Consider the following 10,032-nt stretch of genomic DNA (forward strand, 5'->3'; position numbering starts at 1 on the left):
TTTCTGATCCCCAAACCACCAACATAACTTCCCTCCTAGAGATGCCTTCTGATTTTGACAAGACTATAAAAATAGAAAAGGTTTTTATAAAATAAGACCTTTTATTCTATGAAGAGGTAACCCAGACACAAACATATGTAAGAGTCCAAAAACAATGTTCATATTTATTTTAAAATCATTTTAACTTCATTGTCTGTTTTCATAGGACAGTACTTAGGCCTATTAATGTTAATTACTAAGAGGACTGTTAATGTTAATGACTAAGATTTTTCTGCATTTACCACTACTTACTTACTTACTTATTTATTTAAATTTAAGATTATTAACATACAGTGTAGTATTAGTTCAGGAATAGAACACAGTGATTCATCTCTTACATATAATACCCAGTGCTCATACCAACAAGTGCCCTCCTTAATGCCCATCACCCATTTAGCCCATCCCCCACCCACCTCCCCTCTAGCAACCCTCAGTTTGTTTTCTATATTTAAGAGATATGGTTTGCCTCCCTTTCTGTTTTTATCTTATTTTTCCTTCCCTTCCCCTATGTTCATATGTTTTGTATATCAAATGGTGGAATAAGCTAAATCCAGAAAACATCAGGATAAGAAAACATCTTCCCCAACCAGGGCATTCCAGAACCTCTAAGATTGTAGAAAGTCAGTGCTTTTTGTTAGTGTGTCTAATGCTGTTAGGAATTCAGAAGTCCCAGGGATTAGCTGGGAGAGAAAAACCCATAAACTTTCCTGTAAGCATTTAACCAAATAAAACATTCAGAACTCTAAGCTCCATAGATAGGTATAAAAAATCTGCAAAATAGTTTTAAAATAGGGGGGAACCGGGGCCCCTGGGTGGGGTGGCTCATTCTGACAGTGCAGAGTGTGCTTGGAATTCTCTTTCACTCCTTCTCACTGCCCTCACCTCTCTCAAAACAAATAAACTTAAAAAAAAAAGGGGGGGACGCATTAAAAGTAAAAGTTCAAAGAAAAATAATCTCTTATCTGGGATATACTTACCCTACACTGATCACCTCTGAAACCAGTTCCTTCACTGCTTAATGAGAGGGCTTACCTCCAGAGTCTGCTTTAGGTGAAATGAATTCCAGGTACCGTGAGCAATATTGGACGGATTGTGTCCTCAGTGTGCCAAGTGTGTGCTGTAAAGAGTAGCCTCTGAGCTTGGAGGCTTTCCATCTCTATCTCTGTGGTTTAAGTGAGTCAAGTATTTGGAAAGGTTTTCCCTATCATGCTCTTGGGGGATCCTTAGCTTCCACCTTTCCCTGAGGAAAAGTTGGGCGTTAAGGGCATCATGCAATAATCTACTCTTTTGAAAGCTAGATTCAAGTTAGTCCCTTTTTTTTATTAAAAAAATTTTTTAAAATGTTTATTTATTTTTGAGACAGAGAGAGCATGAGTGGGGGAGAGGCAGAGAGAGAGGGAGACATAGAATCTGAAGCAAGTTCCAGGCACTGAGCTGCCAACGCTTGAGCCCACAAGCTGTGAGATCATGACCTAATCTGAAGTCAGACACTTAACTGACTGAGCCATCCAGGCATCCCTCAAGTTAGTCCTTTTAAATACAAGTGGAAGTATAAAATAAAGGAGTTTCAAATGTTATATTTCTTTTTTATTAGGAGGATGTAACTTTCTTTCTTTTGCTCTGTATCTACCATGTCATAAAGGGAAGCAAGATGTTGATACCAGTCCCAGCAGAAGTTAGATCATATATGGACAGGTGACAGTTAGCTCGTCTTTGGAATGCTGCAACTGTTGAACTTTGTTTCCTTGGATTTCAGGGGAATATTAGGTCTCATCCTTCACAGTACTTCCTTGAGCAGGGTCCTGTATATTAATAGTTTGAGTGTAAATCATATTAGAGGCATTTCTCTAAATGATGAAAAGAGAATGAAAGGATAGTTTCTTAATTCACTCATATATATATATATATTATATATATAATATACATATATATATAATATATATATATATTAAAGTTTATTTATTTTGAGAGAGAGCGAGAGAGCATACCTGTATGCATGCATGCAGGTATGCAAGTTGGGGAGGGGTAGAGAGAATGAGGGAGAGAATCCCAAGCAGGCTCCATGATGTCAGCACTCACAAGGCTCAGTCTCATGAATGCAATATCATGACTTGAGCAAAAATCAAGAGACATGCTTAACAAACTAAGCCACCAGATGCCATTTACTCCTTTATTAAAGAAATAATGATATGAATGCCATATAACTTAATAAGATTTAAACTATTAATAATAGATTTATCTGGAGCAAATATTGGTGACCCCCTTCATCTGTCCTCTCCCAATCTTATCTCTTCTTGGAGGTAATCACTACCGTTTTCAATCTTGTGGTACAGACTTCTATTATTGATCCTATCAATAGGGATAAGTGTACATATCAACGTATATCATTGTAAATTTTTTTCTTAACTATTTGTTTGCAGTTTTGATTTTAAATAAATTATATATGAAAGTCTATTAATTTTTTTTTATGTTTTATTTATTTTTGAGGCCAAGAGAGACAGAGCATGAGTAAATGGGGAAGGGGCAGAGTGAGAGGGAGACACAGAATCCAAAGCAGGCTCCAGGCTCTAAACTGTCAGCACAGAGCCCAAGGGGGCTTGAACTCATGAACCACGAGATCATGACCTGAGATGAAATCAGATGCTTAACTGACTGAGCCACCCAGCTGCCCCTGAAAGTCTATTTTTATTAAATCTCTGTTTTTTTTCTTTCAACTTATCCCTTATGGGCCCTGCCCCTTTCCTTCCTCTTTACTATTTCATTTTCCCTTTCTTGGAGTTTCCTTTATTCCTTTCATTTCTAGATCTCAAAACATTTATTTGCTCCATGAACCATTTTGTGCCCTGAGGTCTAGAATCCATACATAGAGATTCAATGCTTATTTACTTGCTTGAATGCTGTAATACACTTCCCAGGCACTATCTTGTATAATCATGATAACATATAGATCCTTTTATAGAGAGGAAAATATGCAAAAAGAAGCTAAGTGACTTTTCTAAGCCTTACAGCTGTTAAATGAAAGACCAATGAGAGGTACCCTCTGGGGAAGGATGCTGGTTTAGAGAAGAGTTTGAGGAAATATATGCTTACCATGAAACTTGAAAAAAATAAAAGCCTTTGTAATACAATAAAGTACTCCTGGAGAGCTCTTGTTGTTCTATATCTTTTCCTGGCTGTTTGCTTGACTGTTTTCATTTTTGGAAACTCATATATAGCTGTGTACTTATGATTTCCTTAGCTTCCTGCTTTTCCAACTCTTCCCTGTCCATTATTTCTAATACTCTTTGGCTTACATATGATGGGCACATTCAAGGATGAATAGCAATCAGAAGTGAGCCAATTTGAGACTTATTAAGAACTACAAGCTCAGAAAGCAAAAGGAAGTAGTTATCTTGTAATCAGTCATCAGACATGTTTTCAAAGTACAACAGAAACAAAGCATAGGAGACTTATGGTTTCCCTCTGACAAGTAAAGAGCTTGCAAGTTGTCACTTGAATTTTTGCAACAAGGGAAAGCTGGATGATGAAAATCATTAACTTTTTTTGTACCCGTAAGATAACTGAGGTCATAAGGCAAACTGCCACTTTGGAATCTGGAAAGAGAAGCATATTCAGAAAGATTCAAATGAAGTCTACCTAACTGGAGAGGAATCCGCTGGAACTATGAAGTTGTAGGGACACTTGATTGATAAATTTGGTGATTTGTTGTAGGCTTGAGTGTGGACTAGTGTGAGAACTTTTTGGGTGGCACATTTTTGGGGGCCTTTACATCCAAGAACCCTTCCAGGTTATCACTGTAAACATTTGAGAAGGATCTTTTCCTCATGGTTATGGCTGGGGAAGAGCAAAGTAAACATTGTGAACTAAGAGCCTTTCCTACAACAAGGGACAGGTGAAACGACCTTGTCAGAATACAATTTTAAAATCCTTCCCAGCTGGGTAAGGAAATTTTTCCCAGGCTGACTTTGTTTTTTTTCTTTTAAGTCTTCCTGGATACACCAACATAGTCAAAGGGGTAAGGGCTTCAAGAAAATACATTAAAAATGCTGCATTGAGGAAAGGAAGTAAGAGGCAGAAGAATTAAACAAGCTACATCACTGGAGATACAACCCTAAAACACAGACCCACTAAAGAATGGAAATCTAATCTCAGAAGATTATAGAAGTTCTCCTTCCTCCACAATGTACCACAATATGATCAGGGCTGCAGTATGATAACAAGAGATTACAAGAGACAGAATTGCATGTCACAGACTCTTTTCAAGGAGGAATACTTAGGGAAGCCCAAAGTCAAGAGATGAGGATAAAACAAATGCACTAGAGAGTTTTGGCCTCCATAGAGCCAAGGAAGGAAGTGATAAGGTTGGTGATGCCCAAATTAAAATGCAAAAAGAAAGAGAAAGAGAAAGAAAGGAGAAGAGAATAGCCAAAAATTGTGGGACAATAAAAAGAGGCTTATTGTATGTTTTGGTGGGTTACCAGGGAGAGAAGGAGAAAAAGAAAAAAACAGAGCACAAAAAATATTTGAAGTAACAATGAGTGAGAACAGTCAAAAAATGAGAGAACTGTAGATCGAGGGAGCCAAGAGAAGATCAAAAATGATAAATACAAAGCAAAACAAAATCCTCACATGTAAGCATATCCAATACAAACAGCAGAAATGAAGAGACAAACAGAAAAATCTAGAAGAAACCAAAGGTGGAAAGGACATCTTACCTGTAGAGGAACAGGGTAAGACGTTACAGTGAGCTCCTTATTAGAGCCATGCAAGCAAAAACAGTGGAGTGAAATATGTAATGAATTAAGAGAAAAAAAACAAACAAACATCAACATAGGCTTCTATGTCTAGTGAAATTTTCCTTCAAAAGTGAAGGAGAAATAACAAGTTTCGCAGACAAAAATTGTAGGATTCCATTATCAGAAAACCTATCGTGCAATAAATGTTTAAAAAAATTCTTCAGGCAGCAAGAAAATGACATAGGCCAGAAACTTGGATTTACATAAAGAAATGAAGGGCACTGGAGAAGGAATAAATGTTAGAATAAATGTTTTTCCTTAACACAAAGGAACAAAGGAAGGTATTGTGTTATAAGGTACCTGCAAGTACATGTGAAGCAGTATAGTGTTATTTGAAAGTGCATTTAGGTTAGGCAAAAATGTATTTTAAGTCTAGGGCAACTACTAAAGATTTTTTAAAGTATAATTTATATGGTAAGAGGAGATGAAATTCAATCAATAACAAAACCAATATATATTTTTACAACTTTTAATCAAGTAAAATGCAACTAAAATTTTTAAGTAATCTGTAGAGTAATAATAATACTAATGATAACAGTAGTCATTAGAACCTTTAGATTGTGGGTAAAATCTTGCTCAGAGAAAATTTTATAGCTCTTCAACTTTTAACACAATCAAATAAGAATGAATAAAATATTGTAATTGTTTTTCAACTTTTGAATGTAAGTGATGGCTAATATAGTAAACCCAACTAACATGGCAGGGTATAATATATTGAAAAGTAAATATTAATGGATGTTCACAGTAGGATCAATGAACAAAGCCAAAATAATTTATTTGAAGAAAATATTGTAATTGAAATATTAGATAATGGTTTTAAATAATGAAAATAATTTCATAGTATTTTAATTGAGGATAAAGAAATCACAGGCACAGAAAAAATATAAAAAGAATTTTATATTTATTTTTAAAAAATGAACTTGAAATACAAAAATTAAATTGATCAGTTTCAAGGTAATGTTTATTCTCAAAATGAACTCTAGAAATTGTTTACAAAGAAGATTAAGCAGATCAGTTATACTAGGAAAAAACATAAGCAAACCAATTCTAAAATAAGCACAACTTCTCTCCAAAGTCAAGACATTTCTATAGTATATTTTTATTTTATTTAATTAATTCATTTATTATTATTTTTAAAAGTTTATTTATTTATTTTGAAAGAGAAAGAGATTGAGCAGGTGAGGAGAAGATAGAATCCCAAGCATGCTCCACGCTGTTAGCACAGAGCCTGATGTGGGGCTTGAACTCACAGACTGTGACATCATGACCTGAGCTGAAATCAAGAGTCAGATGCTTAACCTACTGAACTACCCAGGTGCCCCCAAAGTCAAGACATTTCTATTTTTTATTTTTTATTTTTTTAATATTTATGTATGTATGTATGTATGTATGTATGTATGTATGTATGTATTGTCAAGTTAGCTAACATACAGTGTAGTCTTGAAGTCTTGGAAGACTACTAATCCAAGGCAAACAGTGTGCTTCTTTGATACCGGGGACTAGAGTGAAAGTCTTATGAAAAGATAGATACAGTATAGCTGTATTTCTGTCTTTGATAATTCATATTGCTGCCTTTCCAAGTTTATAGCTGGATTATTAGCAATATTTTTCTCATGCCTTCTACCTCTATTACTACATGACTACTTAGAATGCTGTTTACTTGGGCTTTAATCTTTCCTCTGCAGCCTTTACATGAAAAATTATTTATATCCATACCACAGTTCCCACTTGATTTGGAGGTCCAACAAACATGCAGTATTTCATGTCATGTTTTGTAGGAATTTTAGAGATTAATGTCTTACTTCCCTGGTTTCCCAATATACAAGGCTTAGCTCCTAGAAAAATTCTTAAAATAATACCACAAAATATATAGTGTGATTCCTCTTGTATGTAAAAATGGGATATAATGTATATGAATAGAAAACTTTTCAAGAGATGCATAAGAACATATTTAACAGTGATTACTTCTGGGAAACTGGGGAAGGTGAGGGGAATTTAACACTCTTATGCTTTTTGAAAAAATTTTTTTACCATATTTGCATTAATATTGAATAAACTGAACATATATATAAAAATATTTTAAAGTAACATATTTGCCTTTTAATATGGATTCTGGACATAATGTAAGGAAGCCATTTTTACAATAGACATTTCAGGCATCTTTTCAGTTCAATAGGCAATAGAATTTTGAGTAAGCACAATTGTGAAAACCTTGAATCATGAAAGCACAGGTTTGGCCTCCATGGAGAGTATTCTACACTCAGTATGAGATGTACACATGCAAAAACATTTTGTTCTTATGAACAAGCAGAAGATAGTCAATAAACATCAGTGACTAAAAGGCTGCACCCATGTTGCCCCACTCCCACGTGGGAGTGGTCATGTTTAGTTGTAATCATTCCTTTGATATTTCTCACTCTAAAAAGCATAGGCGAGCATGGAGCGTTGTGTAGGGCTGTTTTCACAGTCCAACACCAACTACTCCATTTAGTCAAAACATCTGTTTAATATCATGGACATCAAATAATTGGTTTATTGACTAAGTTTTCTACTTTTCCTTTGTTGTCGTATCGAATGAATGGATTATGACTGCCATTTAGTTAATCTGATAAAGTAATATTTAAATCAGTGATTATTGAAATGTATTTTCCCAGCTCAGCAATAATGAATAATGAGTAAACTATTTTACCTTCCAACCACTGTTTTACTATCAAATGTATGTTCCTAATTAGACTTTAAAAGGAGAAGTTATATTAAAGGCTCCTTCTGTATGAGAAGGCTTTAGAAATTATCTGGTATAATTTTACCCTATGGCAATTCTGTCAGATGATTATTCATTGATGCTGGAATTCTTCCAGTGGCAGAAATCTCACTTCCTAACCATAATAATAATAATCTCATGGAAGCGGATATATGTACACTCAGTTCTTTCATTCATCACAAAGTAATCAATTAATTAATTAATTAAAAATTGTAAATGGATTTCAGTAATTCTTCAGGGACTAGCTTCTATTAATTACTCATCTAGTCATTTACTTTGGATAAATGTGATTGTAAAAATCATATTCGACTTTATGTCCTGTCTGTGCCTGTGAGATGTTTAAACAATTAATGCACAAAATTTTTCATCTATTTTTAAGCTCCCCCAGGTTAGGCTTTATGAAGAACTTGGTGTAATATTTAATAAACAGAAAAGGATTAATAGCAATTTCATTGACAACAATTAAATTTACGTATGTATTTCAGCTGAAATCGTGTGTTTAAAATTAATTCTTATACTAACTTTAAATTCCCATGATTAAGATGTGTGAGACTGAATTTTATATTTGTTTAGATTTCTTTTCTGAACAACATTCCAGGCATTTAGTGTGGCTGATGTTAGGGCAGAATCCCAGAGTTATGTGAGTTCTCTGCTACCAGCCTTAAGTGAATGATGTGCTCTAAATTCTTATTTTTAGTTTATTAAGTCAAAAGAATATGTGATGAGATATTTGTCATATTGATTACAAAATTCAAAAGCTACCTAAACCTATGAACCCCTGTTGATATGCTATAACAATGACATAAAAGGGAAACGGTACAGTGTAGTGGTTAATTCCTCAATCTCTGATTTGAGTATCAGTTACACAAAATCAGCAGGGTAACCTTGGTTAACTTATTTTGCCTGAAACTTAACTTCATTAAAATGAGAATGCATGTGCAGACTTTCTCACTTAAACCTTTTCATTATGAATATGCTTCACAATAAATTTTGAAGTGTGCTTATTGAATGTGCTAATAGCTATTTCCTGTTCACTGAGATAAGTTTCACAGGTGTCTTGTAACATTCTACTGCCTGGAAATGTTGATTCTCCTTTAAAGGGTTCCCCAAGTGTGTTTGGTTGCACAAATGTTTGTTTTCCTTTAACTTAATTTTACTCTGTACCAAACTTCTATATTCCACCTTTCTTCAGACCATGGGGATTCTAAGGCAGAATTCCCGAGATGAATGGACTGAGGACTATTAGGTCACCAAAGTATAGTTTTGTCATTGACAGTTGATGTTCCTGCTAGAGCAGCTCTAACTTAGTCTAGTGACATCGCAGTAATAACCACAGGACATCACAGTGGAAAGATTTTAAAAATGACACAGGCGTATCTGAAGATATTGCTTTCTAATATCGTTTTCTTATCTTCATTTTTTTTGGGGGGGGTCAGGTAAGTGAGTAAAATAAAATTAAAGTTGGTAGTCTGCTGGAATTCCAGAATCATAAGGATTTTCTCTCTCTTTTTCAATTCAACAAACGTTTATTGAATACCTCCTGGGTGCTAACTTTTAGCAGGGGGAAATGAAAATTTTTGTTTCAGGCTGCATACGTTGTTCTTTATGTCTGGATTATACCCTGATTTATAGGAAGATATTTTTGTGCCTCGATCATAGCCTATTCCAGGGGGGCCTAGAATGACTTGGACAGTGATTATTAGGTACAGTGCTTTGGACTGTGCCTTGAAGGTTTTTGAAAACTCACTAAGAATAGACCATACTTTTGGGACAGGTAAATTCTGCTGATTGTTTCTATTTATTCAAACTTACTTTACACAGAACTGAATTTTCTACTCCAGGCTTGATGTTATCCTTGAAGCTATAGGGAAATCTAAGTGTCACCAGAGAGGTATTCCAGGTTTCATGCTTGTGATGAGCATGCGTCGGTAGGAGTGGGGAAAGAATGAAGATGGGTAATGTTTTATTGGCCATGTCATGTTTAGCAAACACACCTCTGGAAATGAAAATGTGTTATGTGTGTGAGTCTCACTTGAGAAGACTATACTTTTTAGATGAATTAGTTATAGTTCAGTACCTTAGGAAATTCAAGTGTAGAGAAAGCCATTTGAAGTTTACAAATCATTGGATTCAAAATAATTAGGAGCATATCTACACTTTCACAGAAGGATTGGTTTGTGGAAGGCATCATAACTTGTCTGGTAGGACACAGAATCTTAGAAGACACAAGTCCGGGCCAGTGAGAAGAGTCAGTTAGGAGGATGCAGAGAAAACAGAAATGAGAGAGGGTTTCGGTGATTCTGCCTTCCCACGGCCAGAATCACACTGTGTTCCTTTGTAATATTATACTTTATTCCTTCCCACAAAATTAATGGGGGAATGCACAGAAGCTTTGTTTCCTCCTGTCAAAAATATAAATTCAATATTCAAATTTAC

This window comes from Panthera pardus, unplaced genomic scaffold (assembly GCF_024362965.1).
Source record: "Panthera pardus isolate Hobbes unplaced genomic scaffold, ASM2436296v1 HiC_scaffold_24, whole genome shotgun sequence".
Lineage (NCBI taxonomy): Eukaryota > Metazoa > Chordata > Mammalia > Carnivora > Felidae > Panthera > Panthera pardus.